The 21,590-nt window shown below is 36.6% G+C and overlaps 1 protein-coding gene across 4 annotated transcripts in view; it reads left to right on the forward strand.

The window, feature by feature from the left end:
- The window catches only part of LOC106869862 (sodium/potassium/calcium exchanger 4), a 197,954-nt gene that overhangs the window by 76,300 nt on the left and 100,064 nt on the right, over positions 1 to 21,590 (forward strand). Inside the window, exon 1 of one of the 4 annotated variants that reach the window (XM_089360057.1) lies at positions 16,193 to 16,341. The exons of the other annotated variants lie outside the window; for them this stretch is intronic. The gene's annotated coding sequence lies outside the window, so the exon portion shown is untranslated. Of the gene's footprint in view, positions 1 to 16,192; positions 16,342 to 21,590 lie in introns of those variants that run through there. 4 annotated transcript variants of the gene reach the window in all.

Below are 21,590 nucleotides of genomic sequence, written 5' to 3' on the forward strand. Positions count from 1 at the left end.
TGTGTGTGTATGCATGTATGTATATATGAATTAATGAATGTATGTATGCACGTACGTACGCAAGCACGCACACGTACGTACGTATTTATGTATGTATGTTTCTATGTATGTATGCTTGAATGTATGTATGTATGTATGTATGTATGTATGTATGTATGTATCTATGCATGTATGTATGCATGTATGTATGTATGTATGCATGTACAAATGAGGGGCTTTCACACAGTTTCTACCTATCAGATTTATTCACAGAGCATGGATGAACTCGAGGTTGTAGTAGAAGAAACTTGCCCAAGATGCAGTGCGGTGAAACTGAACCCGAAACCTCGTGATCTGTTTCAGAAATATATGTTAGAAAAGTTACCTGTGCTTGTTTGATGCGAAAGAGAGAGGAAAACTGAATATAATTTAAGAAAACTCCACCCCAAAACATAAGAATTTTCCCTAAGAAATATATAAACATGAAAGTTATGCAAGTGCAGCTCACATTGATTGTGCTAATATATATCGTTAAACGCATACATAATTTATGTGATAATTATTTCGTTTAATGTAAGTGCAATAAATAAATGATGATAGAATAAGAACTAGGACGAGAGAAAGACGAGAGAAAGACGAGAGAAAGACGAGAGAAAGAGATAGAAAGGGAAAGAATATAATGGGATAGACTGTGTGATCGGAGCGAGAAGGTGATAGAGAAGGGAGTAATAGGAAAGATTGGTGGTAGTAGTATTTTTTCTTGTGTGTGAGTACGCGTTTGTTTCTGATACATGTGACAGAGAGAGAGAGAGAGGGGGGAGGAGAGCTAGAGAGAGGGGGGGAGAGCTAGAGAGAGAGAGAGACAGAGATAGAGAAAGACAGAGACAGAGACAGACAGACTGACAGTGAGAGAAAGTGTTGGTGAGTGTGTTCTGTATGTGTGTAATAGAAATAGAGATGGCTGAAAGTGAGAGATAATGATGGATGTCACAAGAGGATGAGCAATTGTAAGATAGCACGATAGATGTCAATAAATAGTGGCCCGCGGAGGGAGAGGGAGTAATGGTCGGCAGTGATAGCAGATGAGTAATGGTAGGATATATCGAATATAAACAAGTCCGATGTAATCCCTAGTTACAGGACGATCGTGATGGGAGAAGGTAGAGTGATAAGAATGGTGGCAGGGGTATTGAACACGGAGAGATCCAGATCTCTGTTTACTTCCTGTAGCCATCTTTAAATCTCTTCACTTATTTACTACTTCCGCTACGTAAAAACAACACTCGCGAATATTTCGGTTAGAGTTATTGCAAAAATTTCGGAATAAGCACACCGCCCCCACCCCAAACCGTGCTGTAGTAGTTTTTTTTTAGAAAGATTTTCGTTGTTCGGTTTTAAACAATCAGGATTCTCAACGTGATGCGTATTTTTTTTTTTTTTTGCTTTATTGTTGCTTATATTTGTGTTGTTGTGGAGGCGCAATGGCCCAGTGGTTAGGGCAGCGGACTCGCGGTCGTAGGATCGCGGTTTCGATTCCCAGACCGGGTGTTGTGAGTGTTTATTGAGCGAAAACACCTAAAGTTCCACGAGGCTCCGGCAGGGAGGGGGTGGTGGCGATCCCTGCTGTACTCTTTCACCACAACTTTCTCTCACTCTTACTTCCTGTTTCTGTTGTACCTGTAATTCAAAGGGTCAGCCTTGTCACACTGTGTCACGCTGAATCTCCCCCGAGAAAGACGTTAAGGGTACACGTGTCTGTGGAGTGTTCAGCCACTTGCACGTTAATTTCACGAGCAGGCTGTTCCGTTGATCGGATCAACTGGAACCCTCGTCGTCGTAACCGACGGAGTGTCAACACACATATTTGTGTTGAAGGTCCCTGACCTTTTGATTAGGAAGTCATTCGTGTGGTCGTGGTTTCGATTCTCAGACCGGGCGGTGCGTTATGTTCTCCAACAAAATACTTCATTTCACGTTGCTTCAATCTACTCAGCTGTAAATTGGTTTCAAATTTTGACTCAAAGCCAGTAAACTTGGAGAAGTGGGTAAATCGATTACATCGACCCCAGTGATCAACTGGATCTTATTTTATCGACCTCGAAAGGATGAAAGACAAAGTCGACCTCGGCAGAATTTGAACTCAGAACGTGAAGACGGATGGAATGCCGCTAAATATTTTACAGCTTACCGCATTTCTACTTATCCGTAAATTAGTAACACTAGAGTCTCGTTCAGGAGAGAGCGCTGGGATCTCGGTCACTTATGCGCAAGGAAATCGAGTAATCAGCGTTATGAGTTCTTGGACTTAATACAGTCCAAGGTTTACCATAGTTGTGTTGTTCTTGTTTAATATGGAAGTGTGTGATTGTATCAAATTGCTTCAATGTTGTCATCCAGTATCACTGCATGTTCGTGGTGAGTTAGCTAAGTACGTCCTGCGTCAACTCTAGTCAATAGATTTGCATTCATCAGAGCGTCAGTTGCAGATAAAACACTATAACTTCTACTCTTCAAGGCAGTGTCCCAGTATGGCAGCAGTCTAATGACTGAAATAAGTAAAAGATAAAAGATGTTACAGTGACTAAGTCAGAGATTTCTCGACGTTATCAACTTTTACTTAGATAATGTGAGATGGTAAATCTTAGTATTGAAGGAATTAATAAATTATGGTGAGTATAGAACTTCTTGGACTTTTTTAGCAACAGTGACAACACGTTTGACAATTATAATCTCTCCTGAAGTTTTCCTGTTAAGTTTTCGCTGTCAAGTTTGTAAACTTCTTCAGATTTTAAAAATTAAAATAGATCGTGATGATATCCATGGAAAACAGTTAAATTTCTTCTGTAAAGTTTTGTCCATATGTGAAATCTTCTTCGCTATTTGTATAAACATGGAAAGGAATTTCAGTGGCATCGGCATTTATGGTAGAAAGAGCAGTAAGAATTCTGCCGTCACATAGTTGCACCACCCAATCAATATAACACACTATTGAACTTAAGACATGATACTGTTGGTTTAGAGACAATTTAGAACTCTTATTCTATATATCACCGATGGAGATGAATCGATACTATCTTTAGCAGTCGTGCGACCATAATTGATAAGCCCAAGGAAGGTTGAAAGCACTTGATTTGGTAGTCTCGGCGCTAGAGGTGGCGGGGGATTTATCTCCTTGCTAGCAATATAAACAAGAGTGCATTTTGCATCAAAAGCCAATATGAGAGTTTCTCTCATGGTAACTACCGCAGTATAGCTTGTTCTTCTTTCAGTTTCCGTCTACCACATCTACTTCGAAGGCTTTGACCGATCTGAGGCTATAGTAGAAGACACTTCCCCGAGGTTCCACGCATTGGGACTGAACCTGGAACCATGTGGTTGAGAAAGAAAATTTTTACCACACAGCTACGCCCGCGCCTAAATTAAAATAAATTTCATCTTTATAAGATGGAATATTAAAATTTGTAGGAATAGGGTTGGTGGCAGCTAGCCAGAAAAATATCACACTTCAACCATATACTGCATGTTTGTTGTCCAATGCACGCAACAGATCCTTCACTTCTTGTTCTAACATCTGTTGAATTGTTTGGTCTTCTTTTAAACATCTAATCTTCAAAAACTATCAACGCGAAGCATGTAAATTTCTAATTGTTTTGAAGACTGTAATACGTTTACAAATTCCTTGGGTTATGTTATGCTGACGATTTCTGATATGAAATGGCGCGATACCAATGACCAGAAATTTTCAAATTTTTGTAAGGAATAAGAGAAAAAAATTGAATATGTATATTTTGTGCGTCTTTTTTCCCTTTCCTTTGATTTAAAATTCAAACTTGTAATCCCGTCAAGATTTATATAGAAATTACCTCCTTTATAATAAACTGGCTACCAGAGCATACCGTATGTTTGAAATTTCTAAGCATTTCACTGGAATGCGTAGTTCAGGTTCCTTCAAGCACTGTTCGTCTTTCTCGACCAATTTCTGAAAGATTCAGAATCTGGCATGTGGGCATAATATTCTTTACATGCAATATTGTTAGCAGTAAGCAAATCATGTACATTCTGCCGATAGCTTCTAAGACCATTTCACGTTGTCTCATTCTTTCCTTTCCGTGATTTAGACATATTATTCGAAATATTGCCAAAAATCCTCATAAAGAATTCCACGTGACTGAGGATCCTCTTAATTTTATTGATTAACTCGAGCGCCTTTATGGCATGATTTGGTTTCAAACACAATAATTTGTTGACTGGGTCAATGTATCAGCAAACATTAGACATCAGGATATTTTAGTTGCATGGTAACTGAAACATCACCAGTACATCGGCAGTTTTTCATAACTTAAACTTTTATAACATCAATTTTCAATACCAACGTCATCTCGTTGGCACTGGACACTTTTTCTTCCTTTTACAGGGAAGTTGTAAAATGATCAACACTGTTGTTCCTATGAACCTATTATATAGAAGGATGTTTAAATGTCTGAGTAGAAGCACACCACTTAATAGTGGTTTCAAATTTTGGCACAAGGCCAACAATTTCGAGGGAGGGGGGGAAGTCAATTATATCGATCTCAGTGATTAAATGGTACTTATTTTATCGATCCCGAAAGGATGTAGAGCAAAGTCGACTCTAGCAGAATTTGAACTCAGAACATAAAGGCTGCCGAAATGCCGCTAAGCATATTGTTCGGCGTACTTACAAGTCGGCCAATTCGCCGCCTTAGATAAAAGCTTATTATATTCGTTTCAAATTTTGGCGCAAGGCCAGTAACGTCGGAGGAGGGGGCAAGTCTGTTACATCGTCGCCATATTTTATCGACTCTGAAAGGATGATGTGTAAAGTCGACCCCGGCGGCATTTGAACTCAGAATGTAGAGACAGACGAAATGCCGCTAAGCATTTCGCTCGGCGTGCTAACGATTCCGCCAGCGCGCCGCTTGAACACACCGCTTAGTATTAGCATGTGAGTTGTACACTTGAAGTAACCAAACATTATTTGGAACAACACGACGAGTATCAACAACGTCTCCAACTTCAGCGTGTGCAGAAGCAGAATGACCTACTTGTTTGGGAGACTATTTTGTGTAAGAGAATAATTTCCAAGTAATATTTGTGAACGATACACTCTGGGAAATTTCCTAGAAAAACTGATCATCCATTAAAGAGTTCGGAACTAGCAAATCCAGATTATCTACAAGCATTGCCATTTTACAGTGTGCTGAGCAGACATATGAGACGTGCTCAACAGGGACTATGGTATTTTATTTGTGTCTTCACTAAACTGTAAAGATATGATGTTTGGAGATTATTCGGATTTGGCAGTTTAGAACAACAACAACAACAACAAAAGTTTATCTGACTCCTAAGCATTAGTAAATATGTATATGTGTGTGTACATGCATATGGTCATTTGTGTGTGCATGCGTGTGCTCGCATGTGTATCTGTATGTATTATATATATATACATACCTATGCATATACATGCATACATATATACATATATGCATATCTATAGATATGCACATACAAACATTTTTGTAAGTTTATAATTATATACGTATATGTATATATATATATATATATATATATATATATATATATATATATATATATATATATATATATATATACATATATATATATGTATATATGTGTGTGTGTGTGTGTATATATATATGTATATATATATATATATATATATATATAGATATAGGTATAGATATACATATATATATATATATAGATATAGATATAGATATACATATATATATATGTATATATATATGTATATATATATATATATATATATATATATATATATATATATATATATATATATATATATATATACATATATATATATATATAAATACATATACGTATATACTTATAAACTTACAAAAATGTGTGTATGTGCATATCTATATGTATATATGTATGTATATATGTATATATATATATAGGTATGTATGCATGTATGTATGTATCTATGTATGTGTGTGTGCGTGTGTGTATATATATATATGTATATATAAAGAGAGAGAGAGCGAGAGAGAGAGAGAGAGAAACTAAATGAGTGAGAGAGTACAGGAAAGAGTAAAATAAAAGAGCGATATGTGTAAATACACTCGGGGATAGATATACAGATAAATATTTCAATAAACTGATAGATAATGTTTTGCTGAGAGAATGCTGGCGTCTGGCGTTAATGAAAGCTATCAAGTATATAGCTACAGTAACGATACTTTGCTAACAGATGGACAGACTCAGCGCGCATTATAATACAGATTATATATATATGCATTATACACACAGCCAAATACATACAGTACACACACACGCGCGCACATCAATAGATAGCTATATACACTTGTGTATTTGTGTCCGTGTGTGAGCGGAGAAGGGTGACAGCGATGCATCGTTCCAAAATCTATGCAACATGCTTATGCCCATAACCAATTAGATATACATTCGTTTATGCGTTAAATGGTTTGGTATACAATCAGCGGATCACGTGGTTTCTTCTGACCTACTCTGTTTCTTTTTTGTTTAAAACCAGAACACTGAAATTTTGCATGAAGTTCCCTTACCTGTCGAACCAGTTTCAAAAGTGAATGTGGAGAAACAAGTATTTCTTTGTGTTCGTATGCACAGCACACGACTGCACATGTATTTACATATTGTGTACAATCCCACTGCGTAGCACATTGGGCAAGAACCTCGTCTCTAGGCACGAGCTGACCAATAAGCTGTGAGTGAATTTGGTACAAGGAAAGTGAGTAGAAATCCATTGTACACACGCCGCACGCACGCACGCACGCGCGGCGCGTGCGCACACACACACATTTTCATTCTTTTCTTTTATTCTTTTATTTGTTTCAGTCATTTGACTGCGGCCATGATGGAAGGTTTTAGTCGAATAAATCGACCCCAAGACTTGTTAGTTTTAAGCCTAATACTTATTCCATAAGTCACTTATTCTGAACCGCTAATTGACGGGTGTGTAAACACAACAACATCGGTTGTTAAGCGGTGTTGGAGAGACAAACGCAAACACACACACACACACACATTTATAGGTGCAAGCATGACTGTGTGGTAAGAAGCTTGCTTCTCAACCGCATGGTTCCGGGTTCAGTCTTACTGTGTGGCACCTTGGACGAGTGTCTTCTACTATAACCTCGGGCTAACCAAAGCCTTATGAGGGGATTTGGTTCTCGGAAACTGAAAAAAGGTATCGTATATATATATATATATATATATATATATATATATATATATATATATATATATATATATATATATATACATATACATATATATATATATATATATATATATATATATATATGCGTGTGTGTGTGTGTGTGTGTGTGTGTGTGCATGTGTGTGTGTGTGTGTGTGTGTGTATGTATACATATATATATATTTGTGTGTGTCTGTCTGTGTGTGCCTGTGCTTGTCCCCCACCAACGTGTCTCAACTGATGTTGGTGTGTTTATGTCGCCGTAACTTAGCGGTTCAGCAAAAGCACCGATAGAATAAGTACTTAAGCTTACACCGAATAAGTCCTGGGGTCTTATAGATATAAATAAACTTACTTGGAAATGGATGCGTGGTGTTCAATCATATAATAATATAAATAATATATATATATACATATATGCATACATATATGTACATACTTACATATATATATGTTAGAAAAAATAATAAGGTACTCAGATATTTGGATGGTTGTACATTTACAGATTTTTATTAATATGTGACATGCTTTATAAATATTAGCGCTTGCACCTATTCTTGTAGGGTCTTCAAATATTTGAAAACCCTACAAGTGTAGGTGCAGCGCTAATATTTATAAAACATGTGACATATTAATAAAAAATCTGTAAATGTACAACCATCCAAATATCTGAGTACCTTATTATTTTTTCTAATATATAATTCCTGTACATCACCTCCAAACCTTCCAAGATATATATATATATATATATATATATATATATATATATATATATATATATATATATATATATATATGCACGTATGGTACAGAACGTCAAAAACGTAAACAATATGAAATATGAAATACGAAATACGAAATACGAAAAAAGTGGAATGTTTTCGTATTTCGTATTTCATTTTGTTTACGTTTTATGACGTCCTGTACCCATATATGCATATGTATATACATATAAGGATTTCGTAATGAGATAGAGAACCAAGGCTTCCAGGATAATTATTATATCCCTTCATCGGAGACGGTATGAGAGAATGGTTAAGCAATAGTTAGTTTACATAAGATAGGAAATAGAGAGTGAATGTAGGGATATTGTATTTGTATTTGTAAATCCATTGTTTAGGCAGAATGGTATACATATAAAATTCCAATACCTTGTGAGTAAAATCCAATAGTCTTTAAGATTGGTCATTGCATTTGTAAATCCATTTTTAAGATTCCAATTCCCTATGAGTAAAATCCAACAGTCTTTGAAATTGGTCACATATATATGTAAGTATGTACATATATGTATGTATATATGTATATACATATATATATATAAGTATGTACATATATGTATGTATATATGTATATACATATATATATAAGTATGTACATATATGTATGTATATATGTGTATATATATATATATATATATATATATATATATATATATATATATATATATAATATTATATTAAGTATATATATGAAATAAATGTATATATATATGTATATATGTATATACATATATATATGTGTGTGTGTGTGTGTGTGTATGAATGTATTATGCGTGTGTAAGAAGTGACAACCCTCATTTTAAATTACTTTATGTCTAAATATCCGAATTGTAAGCTTAAGCAGCAGAGAATTTAATGGAGTCCTATAAATGTTTTAAAATTCTAATATATTATTATAAAACTGTTTTACTCGTACCAATATCTATAGAGTTGAATACACCTCTTAGCTTAAAAACAAATTTAATTTACCATTATCGGTGTAGAGTATTTTGGTTAATGTTAGAAGAAACTTCCAAAAAGTATTTCTCGAAGCAAAGATTCTGTTAGACAAAAAAGAACAAATTCCCCATTTTGTCAATAAAAATTCTTCTTTGAAATCTCTATCAGGAATTAACTTGAAGAATTTTTAACCGAATGAATCGACCCCAGTATTTAGTTTTGTTTTAAGTCTGGTATTTTCCTATCGGTCTCTTTTGCCGAACCATTAAGTTACGCAGAGGTAAACACACCGACACCGGTTGTCAAACAGCGGTGGCGGGACAAACACAGATACAAAGATTCATACATAAGGACACACGACAGGTTTCTTTGAGTTTCCGTCTACGGAATCCACTCACAAAGCTTTGGTCAGCCCGAGGCTATAGTAGAAGATACTTGCCCAAGGTAACATGCAGTGAGACCGAACCCGGAACCATGTAGTTGGGAAACAAACTTCTTACCACACAGCCATATCTTGTAGTCAACAATTTTACAAGATTTCAGTTCTATATTTGAGAGATGAGGAATTATGTACATTATTTACAGTATTTACATTTGACGGATATTTGTCCTCATCTTGTTTGTTGTTAACACAACGTTTCGGCTGATGTACTCCCCAACCTTCATCAGGTGTCCCGGGGGAATTTCGAGCTTGGGTTCTCATTCCTAAGGTATTTTTCCGATGTTGTTGTTATTATTATTATTATTATTATTATTATTATTATCATTATTATTATTCAGGTCACTGCTTGGAATCGAACTCGGAATCTTGGGGTTAGTAGCCCGCGTTCTTAACCACCACGCCACATTATGGAGTGAATTTTAGGGCTTATAAATCTAATGTTCTCCTATCCTTCCTTAATACCGGTTCCCATATACTACTCATATCTGCACTCGGTCTGCTTAGGAGGTTGTGTCCTAGCATATGTGCTGCTTCTTTTAGTTTTCGTATTTTCCAGTGGTGTTCTTTGTCTATTATTTTAACTTCATCCCGCAGGGGGAAGGTGGTCTCCGTTTTTTTCTCTCCCTGTGGGATGAAGTTAAAATAATAGACAGAGAACACCACTGGAAAATATGAAAACTAAAAGAGGCAGCACATATGCTAGGACACAACAATCTCCTAAGCAGACTGAGTGCAGATATGATTAGCATACGGGAATAGGTATTAAGGAAGGATAGGAAAATATTGGATTTTTAAGCCCTAAAATTCATTCCATAATTGCCCACAGCATATGATGGTTAAGAACGCGGACTACTAACCCCAAGATTCCGAGTTCGATTCCAGGCAGTGACCTGATGAAGCTGGGGAGTACATCAGCCGAAACGTTCTGTTAACAACAAACACGATGAGGACAAATATCCGTCAAATATAAATAATGTTTACATAAGTAAGCTGTCAGCAGGGCGGCGAGCTGGCACAGTCGTTAACACGCCAGTATTTCGTCAGCCTTTACGTTCTGAGTTCAAATTCCACTGAGGTCGACTTTGTCTTTCATCCTTTCCGGGTCGATAAATTAAATACCAGTTGCATACTAGGGTCGATCTAATCAACCCCCCCCCCCACCACCACCACAAAAAAATTCGGGCCTTGTGCCTAGAGTAGAAAAGAATAAGTAAGCTGTTAGTCACAGTTGTAATGTGTTAGAAGTATCAACCGATCATCATGGTCTTTTTCCTTATAGTCATTGGACTCGACCATACTGTAGCACTCTATTTTAGGATATAATCGATTGAATCGATCTCACTGCTTGTTTATTTAGGTTCGAGATTTAAACTAGGAACGTGCACGTGCCAAATCTAATTGCGCGTGATATTTTTTTCTGACGCTTGGTTAATGGATTCTTTCCGGACAACTCTGTGTGTGTGTGTGTATGTGTGTGTGTGTGTGTGTGTCTATACATACATACTACATACATACATACACACATACACACACACACACGCACACACACGCACACACACGCACACACACACACACACATACACACACACATATATATATATATATATTTAGATATATAGATAGATAATGTAGCGGTTAGAGTGTTGCACTCACGATCACGAAATCGTGATTTCGATTCCCAGGCTGGGTGGCGCGTTGTTCTTGAACAAAACAACACGTTCCTAACACACACACATACACACACGTGTGTGTGTGTGTGTGTAATGTGTGTATGTATATATGTGTGCGTGTGTGTGTACACACACATACAAACATACGCACACACATCTATATGAGTATTTATAAGAGAGGGGGAGAGAGAGAGAAAGGGAGAGGACATGTCTGTGTTTTTCTTTTGCGTAAGATCTCTGACCATTGGTCACTGGCCGAAACTATTGACCTCTCCAAATCTAATTAGTTAATGGACAATATAAAATTCCTTAGTATTTTCCTTTTATTTTTCATTTTTTTCTTTTCTTTGTCATGTCCATCAAAAATTTCAAAAGCTAAACTGGCTCCAGTTCTTCTGGTTCTAGATTTGAAACGTGTCGATACATTTTCATAAGACTCTATGTGTTTCTCTCCAATATATTGATATTTTGACTTCTCCACTTTCATCTCCACAATTAAAATGTGTTCAAAATGGCTTCGTATGTAAATTTATTCCTTATTGTCATATTCTTTTTTAGACGCCTACATGTTGTTTCATCACGCAACTAATTTCTCGACATTAACCCTCCAACATTTTTACACAGATCTTTCTGGAATCAAACGTATCTGCTACTTGTTAAGGACGAGGCTAAAATGTTTTTGCAGTGAAAGTTATTGATTCTTAGCTAGGATCAGTTTTGATCGAGAAGTTGGTAGTTGGAATGCCATATCAATGGCCAATCAAGCTAAGACCACTCTATGATATCTTTTTGTAGAAAACGTGTACCCGAAATACATTGACCAGCATATTGTTTGAAAGAGATTTGGCTGGTATTTTTAGCAGATTGGGATAACCACATAGATATTCCTGTGGGTTCGTTTTGTGATTGTGTGTGTGTGTGTGTGTGTGTGTGTGTGTGTGTGTGTGTGTGTGTGTGTGTGTGTGCATCTAATAGAATAAACGCAAAAACTAATTTCTGTGTCAGTGTGTCACTTCCTCGTGCTGGGTTGAGAGTAATAGTAGGCATAGAGACGGTAAGGGCGGTGGCGAAGACAGAGAAAGAGAGGGGGGAGAGAGAGAGAGAGAGAGAGAAAGAAAGAAAGAAAGAAAGAAAGAAAGAAAGAAAGAAAGGAAGAAAGGAAGAAAGAAAGAAAAAGAGAAGGAGAGAAAGAGAGACAACGAAATTTAGGGAGAGTTGATGTTTTATTAAAGCAGTAATGTTGACAGTGGTAATGCGAGTAATAATGAGAGAGAGGGAGGGAGAGAGAGAGATAGAGAGAAAGGGAGGGAGAGAGAGAGGGGGGTTATGTGAGAGAAATAGGGAGATGATGTACTTTCCTGGACAGATATACTGAACCAACTACTGAGAAATTTCAACCATGTTTCGTGGTCTGCTACCACAACAGCTCCTTTATAGGATCCAGTTAGCTCAAGACATCATCAGGAAGAACCACGTCCGGTTTCGGCCCTACTCCTCTACCGTTTTGACGTGGCGGGGCCCCTCCTTTCGGAGGTGTCTTCAGCTCTGGTGTTGGGTGCATGTCTTCTTTCACTGTTTGTGACTGTTCTAATTCAACTGTGGAATGTCCCTCGCTATGGTTATTTTCCAGGAGGTTCTGACCACACGTCTTACGGTTCATCAACCCGCGTTATTGAATTACTTTCTTCTGGCATACCTTCCCTTGGTGGATTAGGATCCAGTTAGCTCAAGACATCATCGGGAGGAACCACGTCCGGTTTCGGCCCCTACTCCTCTACCGTTTTGACGTGGCGGGGTCCCTCCTTTCGGAGGTGTCTTCAGCTCTGGTGTTGGGTGCATGTCTTCTTTCTTCTATTCCCTGGCCTCTTTTTGTTTTATTTTTTGCTTTCTTTAATACATACATACATACATACATACATACATACATACATAAATACATACATACATAAATACATACATACATACATATGTGTAACTATCTATTTGCGAAAAACGAAATTACTTTCTTGCCGACTCAAATATGTTAAAATAGTATAATTTTAATTTTAAATTCTTTTAAGGAAACTCATTGAACAGTTACTGATGGTAGAATGAAGGTAGGATGAAGTTTATTGAGATAAACAGTTTGATTGGGACTTGAAATGTCGCCTATCGGTTTCCTGAACAAGTGAAGCAATCTTTTCCTTCTAGTGTGTAGGCTAGCAAGCCGAAACGTTGCAGTCACTATCACCACTTTTGGAAAAGTATAATAAACGTGTAGTCGACAAAAAGTTTTGAGGCGTAGCTGTGTGGTAAGATACTTGCTTTCCAACCACGTGGTTCCGGGCTCAGCTCCACTGCACGACACCTTGGGCAAGTGTCATCTACTGTAGCCTCAGGTCGACCAAAGCCTTGTGAATGGATCTGGTAGGCGGAAACTGAAAGAAGCCCGTCGTATACATACATACATATGTGTGTGTGTGCTTGTGTTTCTCCCCCCCCCATTACCGCTTGACAACAGATGTTAGTGTGTTTACGTCCCTGTAACTTGGCGGTTCGGCGAAAGAACAGTAGAATAAGTACTAGGCTTAAGAAATAAGTCCTAGGTTTTATTTGATTGACTAAGCAAAAAGAAACCCTTCAAGGCGGTGCTCCAGCATGGCCGCAGTCAAATGACTGAAACAAATAAAAGAATAGAAAAAATACAACTCGAATCGTTAGCACGCCGAACAAAATGCTTTTCTATTTTCACCCCCGAAATTGCTGGCCTTGTGCTAAAATTTGAAACAACCATAACTGACAGAAAGACAAGCATTAATGTATGTATGTATGTATGCATGCATGTATGTATGTGTGAGTGTGTGTGTGAATGTATGTGTATGTATGTATGTATGGATTTAGCGAACTGCATGTATTTCATTTCATAACGCTATCGCAATCTGCAGCAGTTTTCAGTTTAGATGTTCGTTTGAAATTGCCTACAAAAACACAGAAAACCCTATTGAAAAGGCGGAGAAAGTCGCAAAACAAAAGACATCAAATGACTTCCATTGGTTTCAAAGTTATTGAACCTCGATTCCCATTGATATTTTCTCTGTGTGCAAACATGTGTAGCTGAGAGAGTAATAGGGTAATTACAAATTTTGGCGTATTTTGGGGAGATTTATAGTATTAAATATGGAGAAACTCTTCTATTCTATTGTTGTTTTATTAGTAAAGATAATGGGGAATGTAGAGAACTTTGAAAATATCTTGTTTTATGTGGTTTGGTATATTGATCTTTCTCAGACATTTGTACAGGAAATGTGTGCGTGTAAAGAATATGAAATTGAAGCCAATAATATAATTAGAAAGACTCTTCTCAGACAGATTATTTCCTCGGTTTTATAGAACATTTATTTATATTGATGTATTCATAAATATTTTTCTCAAGATCACATCTTTTGTATCAGAATCAGTCATAAAATGCACGAGTTCGCATTCATCAAATATTGAATATATCTCCCCAAAGAAAGCCATCAAAAGTCGCTTGCAGTGAAATTCGACAAATTTCTTCCAAGTTACTAAATGACTTCTAAACTTCACAATGCCCAGGATGGACTTAACATGGGTCACATAACAGAGGTTAATTAACAAGCTTCATAAAATAAAATAAAATTAAATATTTCCTCTGAAAATCACTTTTAACATCAGGAAACCACACTAATATCAGAACATAGATGGAGAGATGGACCGAGTTGGACATGAAACTGTATTCCAGGAAATTATGTGCCAAATGTCGCTTTTCATATTGAAAGTCTCTCCGTATTGCAAAAACTAAACATTGCGGTCACTTTGGAAAACAAAGACAAAAATATTAGCAGGCTTTCCTGACCTACAAGACCTAAAGGACCATGAACTGTAGAAATTAAAAATTCATCTCCTTCTTTTGAACTTGGTTGGGAAGGAGTTTATTCGAATAACTTTTATCTTAAGTAGAGACTTTGTAGACCATGGTTTATCCAATGAGACTTGATTTAATGTATCCAGGACCTCCAGGCAGTGATGTTGGACCGGAAGGTGCGGTGGGGGGACTTTGTTTCTGTAGCCCAATTTGGAAACGCATCTTTCTAAAACGCATCTTTCTAAAACGCATCCTCAGATCTTTATATTAGAACGTTAGTGTTTCATTAAGCTGTTATGGTGCATTTTCTCAAGTCTTTTTCACCAACAGAGCTGTTAAACAAAATTACGTTGTTCTTTCGTCAACCGTCTTTGTTATCATCAACTATTATCTAACATCGCCTTTATAAATTCATGGAAGAGATCCTACCGTACGTTAGGTAGAAAGTTTCGTCCAGTTACTCATTGCTTCATTAAGAGATAACTCTATGAAACCCTCCTTAGACAAATTGTTTTTGTTGATTACGCTTTCTTAATCTCTTACAATGGTGACAAACTACAACCTCTGATCATTATTTGGCTTGTAATTGCCTGAAAAACAGTTTGGACTAAAACCCAGTGTAGATTAATATTATGGACTAGAACTTTTACAAATTGCTCTAAATCTACCTTAAATTATCACCAGAAATTGTTGTCTCAATATAAAAGGCGGCGAGCTGACAGATTTGTTAGTGCGTCGGACAAAATGCTCGGGGGTATTTTTTCCTGTTTTATATTCTGAGTTCAAATGTCGCCGAGGTTGATAAAATCAGTGCCAATCAATCGCTGGTGTTGGTGTTGGTGTTGTCGACTATCCCAACGCCTCCTAAAATTGCTGACCTTGGACCAAAACAGTCATATCCATTTCTCTTATCTCTAACGTCATATCCAGACTGAAGGAAAATAATTGAGAAACAGCCGTAGATTCAAAATACCAAAGCATAAGCAAGCAAAGAACCTGCCTTTGATACAGAAAGCTGAATATATATCAAAGAACCTCTATCTTCAGTAAATTCAGTGTTTGGCTTGTGTCCACTGCTACCAGCTTTTAAGCTTTCAGAACATTTACGAAGGTGGCTTTGTGCTGGCTAAGAAAGATAGATTACTTGGAAGCAATGGCCGATGACAATTACAAAACAGAACAATAAAGAGGAAGATAAATAAAACAGTTGATTTATAGTTAGTGCAATACAAATATATCTCCCATTGTTTATTCTAAACCAGTTGAAGGAGAAACAATTATATAAATCATCGTACATTTACTTATTTTTCAAGCTATAGAAGTTTACTGAATCATCAGCTTAAACAGAGAAAGACTTGGAATCTTTCATCATGTATGCACTGGTGACTAGCTTTGAAAAAGATGTTGACTTCAGCCATATTGGGGTAGGGCTGTTTTCTTTTTGTAATGCTTAGAACATGATCTCCCTTAGATTTGTAGAAAAAATATTCACACACACACACACACACACACACACACACACACACACACACACACAAACAAACACACACACACACACACACACACAAACACACACACACACACAAACACACACACACACACACACACACACACACACACACACACACACACACACACACACACACACACACACACACATTTGGATTTCAGATAAAGTAGATCTGTGTATGAGTCCACCAGTTCAGAGGTTGCAAGGAAAATCATTAGTTTCGAGTGCTTTGTTAGGGAGTTCCATCCTAGCTGTCTTTTACTCTTAAAATATGGATGATGTAATTGTTTTTGCTGTTGTACAGAATGTTTTACTTGGATGATACGATACGACATTACAACTATTATGTATAAAATCTCTTCCCTCATACTGTCTCTTTAAAATTGTCCGTCAATATCACTATTTATGTAGAAGCTTCTACTTGATGTTGAGATATTGAGGACGGTTTTGATGTTGAAGGGGAAGATTGTTAATATCTTCGTATCCCAAACATTCATATCAATGCTATGTCACAAAAAATATTTTATATGAAGAATGCTCTGGCTCATATTTTTTTAAGCCTATATTTTCTGTCATGTCTTATGAACACAGTTTATCTATACATATATTGTCATGTTAACGCGTGATTCTTTCACATTCACTCGTCTCAATCAACAGACGACAGCGCAAAACTTTTATCGTCGTTTTTACAGCAACTTCTACTTTTTTTCTTATTTAAACTACGAATTGATGACAAATGGTTCTTTGTGTAACATTATTGGTATTCTTTCCAAATGCAGGACATTTTTAGAAAATGTTTTCGTTTTGACCAGGTGATAAATATCGGCAACTCTTCTAAATAAGAATTATCGACTCTTTTAAAAACTCGATATCATGTTGCATGAAATTCATACAGGTATCGAGTGACATAATTCCTAACCGCAGCTGTTTCAACAGTCTTGATCTATGGAATATATGTAAGATATATATCTTCAACGAATCTCATTTATGTCATTTTCATAAATATCAAGTTATTTATTGCAATCGCTGATTGAAACTGAGGAGACAGATGGCCGATTGAAATGAATATTTCTTGTTTTGTTGCAGCTATTTTTCCCTGTGCAACAATTTAATATCAATGTTTCTTTGACCAAATTCTATATCTACATCAATCAGTTGAAAACTTCGTTATTAAGTCTAGTTGTATCTCAGCATGATGTTGATGGTTTGATCAATGACAAATAAAGTGTATGACAATAGCTGTTCTCATTATTCTTAACCTAACACATAATCGCTGTGTTTTGTAAAAGAAACAATAATGGGTTTTGTGTCAAAATAAATAGAAGTATAAGAACACTTTCGGTTTGAAGAATGGGGATAGTTAACTAGGACTTAGTCTTTCAAATGGCACCTCATATTTTCACCAAGTGTGCAATTTCCCATTTGCTGTGTGAAGAATCAAACAGCTTCATGTAAGCATCCCTATTGCAGTAAAGCTTTTTCTTTTATTTTGTTTCGTTTTCCCTTTATCACATTACATTATATAACAGCTTTATTAATTAAAAGTTGTTCACAAATCCACACAGCCCCCCACCTCCCCGTTATTTGCTTACCATTTACAATCGTGCTGGACTTGAAATAATTCTGGGGGAATTGATTTTAAACAATTTGTATAAAGCTTATACATAACATTTAATCAAGCAATCAGTATTTGGTTTTCTAACAAGTCGCTGTTTATAGTTTTGACAACAAGAGGCGTCCATGTTATGGCAAAGTGATTTCCTATATTAATTTCATCCAATATAGAAGTTGTAAATATAGATGAATAGTATTCTGTAGAAGGTTAACACAGGAGAAACAAGAAGAGTATTGCGAGTGGAGAGGCAGTCACCTTTCGGGTGCAAGCTTATAGAGGGCGGGCACGAAATTTCTACTGTCTTATCAGGCCTGTTAGTTAATGCAGGAGCGTCAAGAGTGTTTTTGACCCCAGATCATGAAAACCTTCACTACAGCCATGTTAATATCTTTTTATTATCATTATTAATATTTTCTTTAAGGCGGCGAGCTGACAGAATTGTTAGCATGCCGGCCAAAATGCTTATCGGCAATTTGTCGGTCTTTATTCTTCGAATTCAGCCGAAGTCAGCTTTACCTTCCATCCTTTTGGTACCGATAAAATAAGTACCAGCTGAGGATTGGGGTCGATGTAATCAACTTATCTCCTTTCCCGAACTTGCTGGCCTTGTGCCAAAATTTGAAACTAATATCTTCTTTTTTTATTGTTAATATTAAGGCGGCGTGCTGGCAGAATTGTTGGCATGAAGGCCAAAATGCATACCAGCATTTTGTCCATCTTCACGTTCTGAGGTCGACTTTACATTTCATCCTTTCGGCATCAATAAAACAAGTACCAGTGAAGCGCTGGGGCCAATATAATCGACTAGTCCCATCCACCAAAATTTCAGACCTTCTGAAAGGATTATTAATCATTAGACTGCGGCTATGCTGGGGCACCGGCTTGAAGAATTTTATAGTCGAATGAATCGACACCAGTATTTATTCTATTGGTTTTGTTTACCGAACCGCTTCGTTACATAAACACACTAACTCCGGTTGTCAAGCGGCGGTGGGGTACACACACACACACACACATCTATCCATTTAGCTATCTATCTAGCTCCCCCCCTCTCTCTCTCTCTCTCTCTATATATATATATATATGTGTGTCTGTGTGTGTGTGTGTTTATGTGAAGGCGCATGGCTTAGTGGTTAGGGTGTTGCACTCACGATTGCGAGATCGTGGGTTCAATTCCCAGACCGGGCGTTGCGTTGTGTTCTTGAGCAAAGTACTTTTCTACTGTAGCCCTGGGCCAACCAAAGCCTTGTGAGTGGATTTGGTGGATGAAAACTGTTCAGAAGCGCGTCATATGTGTGTATATATATATATATAGATATATATATACATATATATATATATATAGTCAGTAAATCATAAATCCGAAAGAGAAGTAAAATAGGAACCAAAAGAGACCATAGGCGGAAAATGGTTGAGAACCACTGACGTAAACAATGCGATTGCAGATGAAACAAGTAGGTAATGAGTGTATCTGCATATTTCAGGAGTCACTGCTCCTTCTTCAGCACCACATTTAACTCGTTAACCATCCACGAAGACATTGCTTAAATAAGCGCTAAGTTTAGCGGTGTAGCATTGTTGGATAGACCAAGATACATAAAAGCACCGACAGAATTAGTACAAGACGAGGGCGGCGAGCTGGCAGAAACGTTAGCACACCGGGCGGGCGAAATGCTTAGCGGTATTTCGTCTGCCGCTACGTTCTGAGTTCAAATTCCGCCGAGGTTGACTTTGCCTTTCATCCTTTCGGGGTCGATAAATTAAGTACCAGTTACGCACTGGGGTCGATGTAATCGACTTAACTCCTTTGTCTGTCCTTGTTTGTCCCCTCTATGTTTAGCCCCTTGTGGGCAATAAATAAATAAATAAATAAATAAGAATTAGTACAAGACTTTAAAAATAAGCCAGGCGGTTAATTTGTTCTATTAAAACTCTTCAAGGCGGTGCCCCAGCATGGCTGCAGTTCAAAGTCTGAAAGAAGTAAAAGATGAAAAAAATAGAAGATACTTTTTTCTTTTAAAAACGATAGTGTGATTTGAGGAAAGTATGGCTGTAATTTCCAGCTGATCGATTGACCGACCACATAGTTTCAAATTTTGGGACAAGGCCAGAAATCATGGGAGAGGGGCTAAATCGATTACATTGACCGCCAGAACTCATTTTATCGACACCAAAGGAATGAAAAACAAAGTCGAGATCTGCAGATTTTGAACTCAGAACAAAATGACAGGCGAAATGCCTACAAACATTTTTGCACAGCTTGCTAACGATTCTACCAGCTCACCGCCCTAATTTGCTTTCTTATATTAATTGTGTGTAATGTGGTAAACTAAAATATAATGTAATGATAAATAATTATATTTGAATATATTAGTCAATTTGTAGTCATAAAAATGTAATAAGGTAAATAATTAAATATAGCTTAATGAAATTAGATATAACGTAAATTTGTTTTTTTCTGTCTCGTGCACTGCTATTCTAAATATATCGATACAATTTGGAATTTGTAAGCATCAACCAACCGTATGATTTCGACGAGTCAGAAATGGATCGAGTTGTTTTCGGCATTTCAACAACCACCTCCCAGACCACTCTAGTTATGTCTTTTGCACTCCACACTTCACCTGACATCGGTCGAGTTTAGTAAGGTTTACGACGAGAATGACAACGTTGTAGAATTTATTCGTTGAATTCCAAAAGGAAGTTTTGTTTATTAAAAATATTTTATTATTAATAATGCACTACAAAAGAGATGCAACCGAATGTAGGGAATTTTGTTTTATATTTTGGTTTACTTCTGACTTTGTATCTCAATTTAGAACGTAAGCCCTAATTTGTTGAAACTTCTATCTTTATTATTATTATTATTATTATTATTATTATTATTATTATTATTATTATTATTATTTCATTTATTTATTCTATTTTATTTGTTTTTTGCAATGAATTCAACAATCAAATCTGTCGAGTCTACTTGACCTGTAGAATCGACGTTATTTGCCGTTGATTTTAAAATGATGTGAAGTCAGTTAACCCGAGGGAAGTTTGAGGAAAACAACTCACCTGATGTCTTGGATATGTTGAAGGAAAAACAAAACGAAAAAGAAAGAAATAAAAAGAAAAAAACGAACTAAATAAAAAAAATATACCATAATTCATAGTAAATAGAAGAGCATTGTCGCTTGCTTGAAGCGTTTTGATGCAGAAGTGAAATAATAAAATAATGAAAAAGAACTCCAAACAATGCAGAAAGGGAAAGTTAAGTAACCTGAAATATATAAAGATTACTTTTTTGCATTGTTAGAAGCTCTCCATCTTCATTATAGTAAACAGTAAAGAATGGTTTCAAAATATAAATAAAAACACTCAAAAAACAGTGAATAAATAAATGCAAAATAAAGGAGCAAACACTCTTCTTCAAGTATACATTGCACTAGAGGACATTGGTGTGCCCTTCTAAAGGATTTTAAGGCTAGCCAAAACACTCACAAAGTTACTGTAGGTGCATTGACGTAGCAATAAATGTGTGCCGCCTTGTGTGGCCCTTA

The sequence above is a fragment of the Octopus bimaculoides genome, chromosome 11, assembly GCF_046866305.1.
Source record: "Octopus bimaculoides isolate indiv1 chromosome 11, ASM4686630v1, whole genome shotgun sequence".
Classification (NCBI taxonomy): Eukaryota; Metazoa; Mollusca; class Cephalopoda; order Octopoda; family Octopodidae; genus Octopus; species Octopus bimaculoides.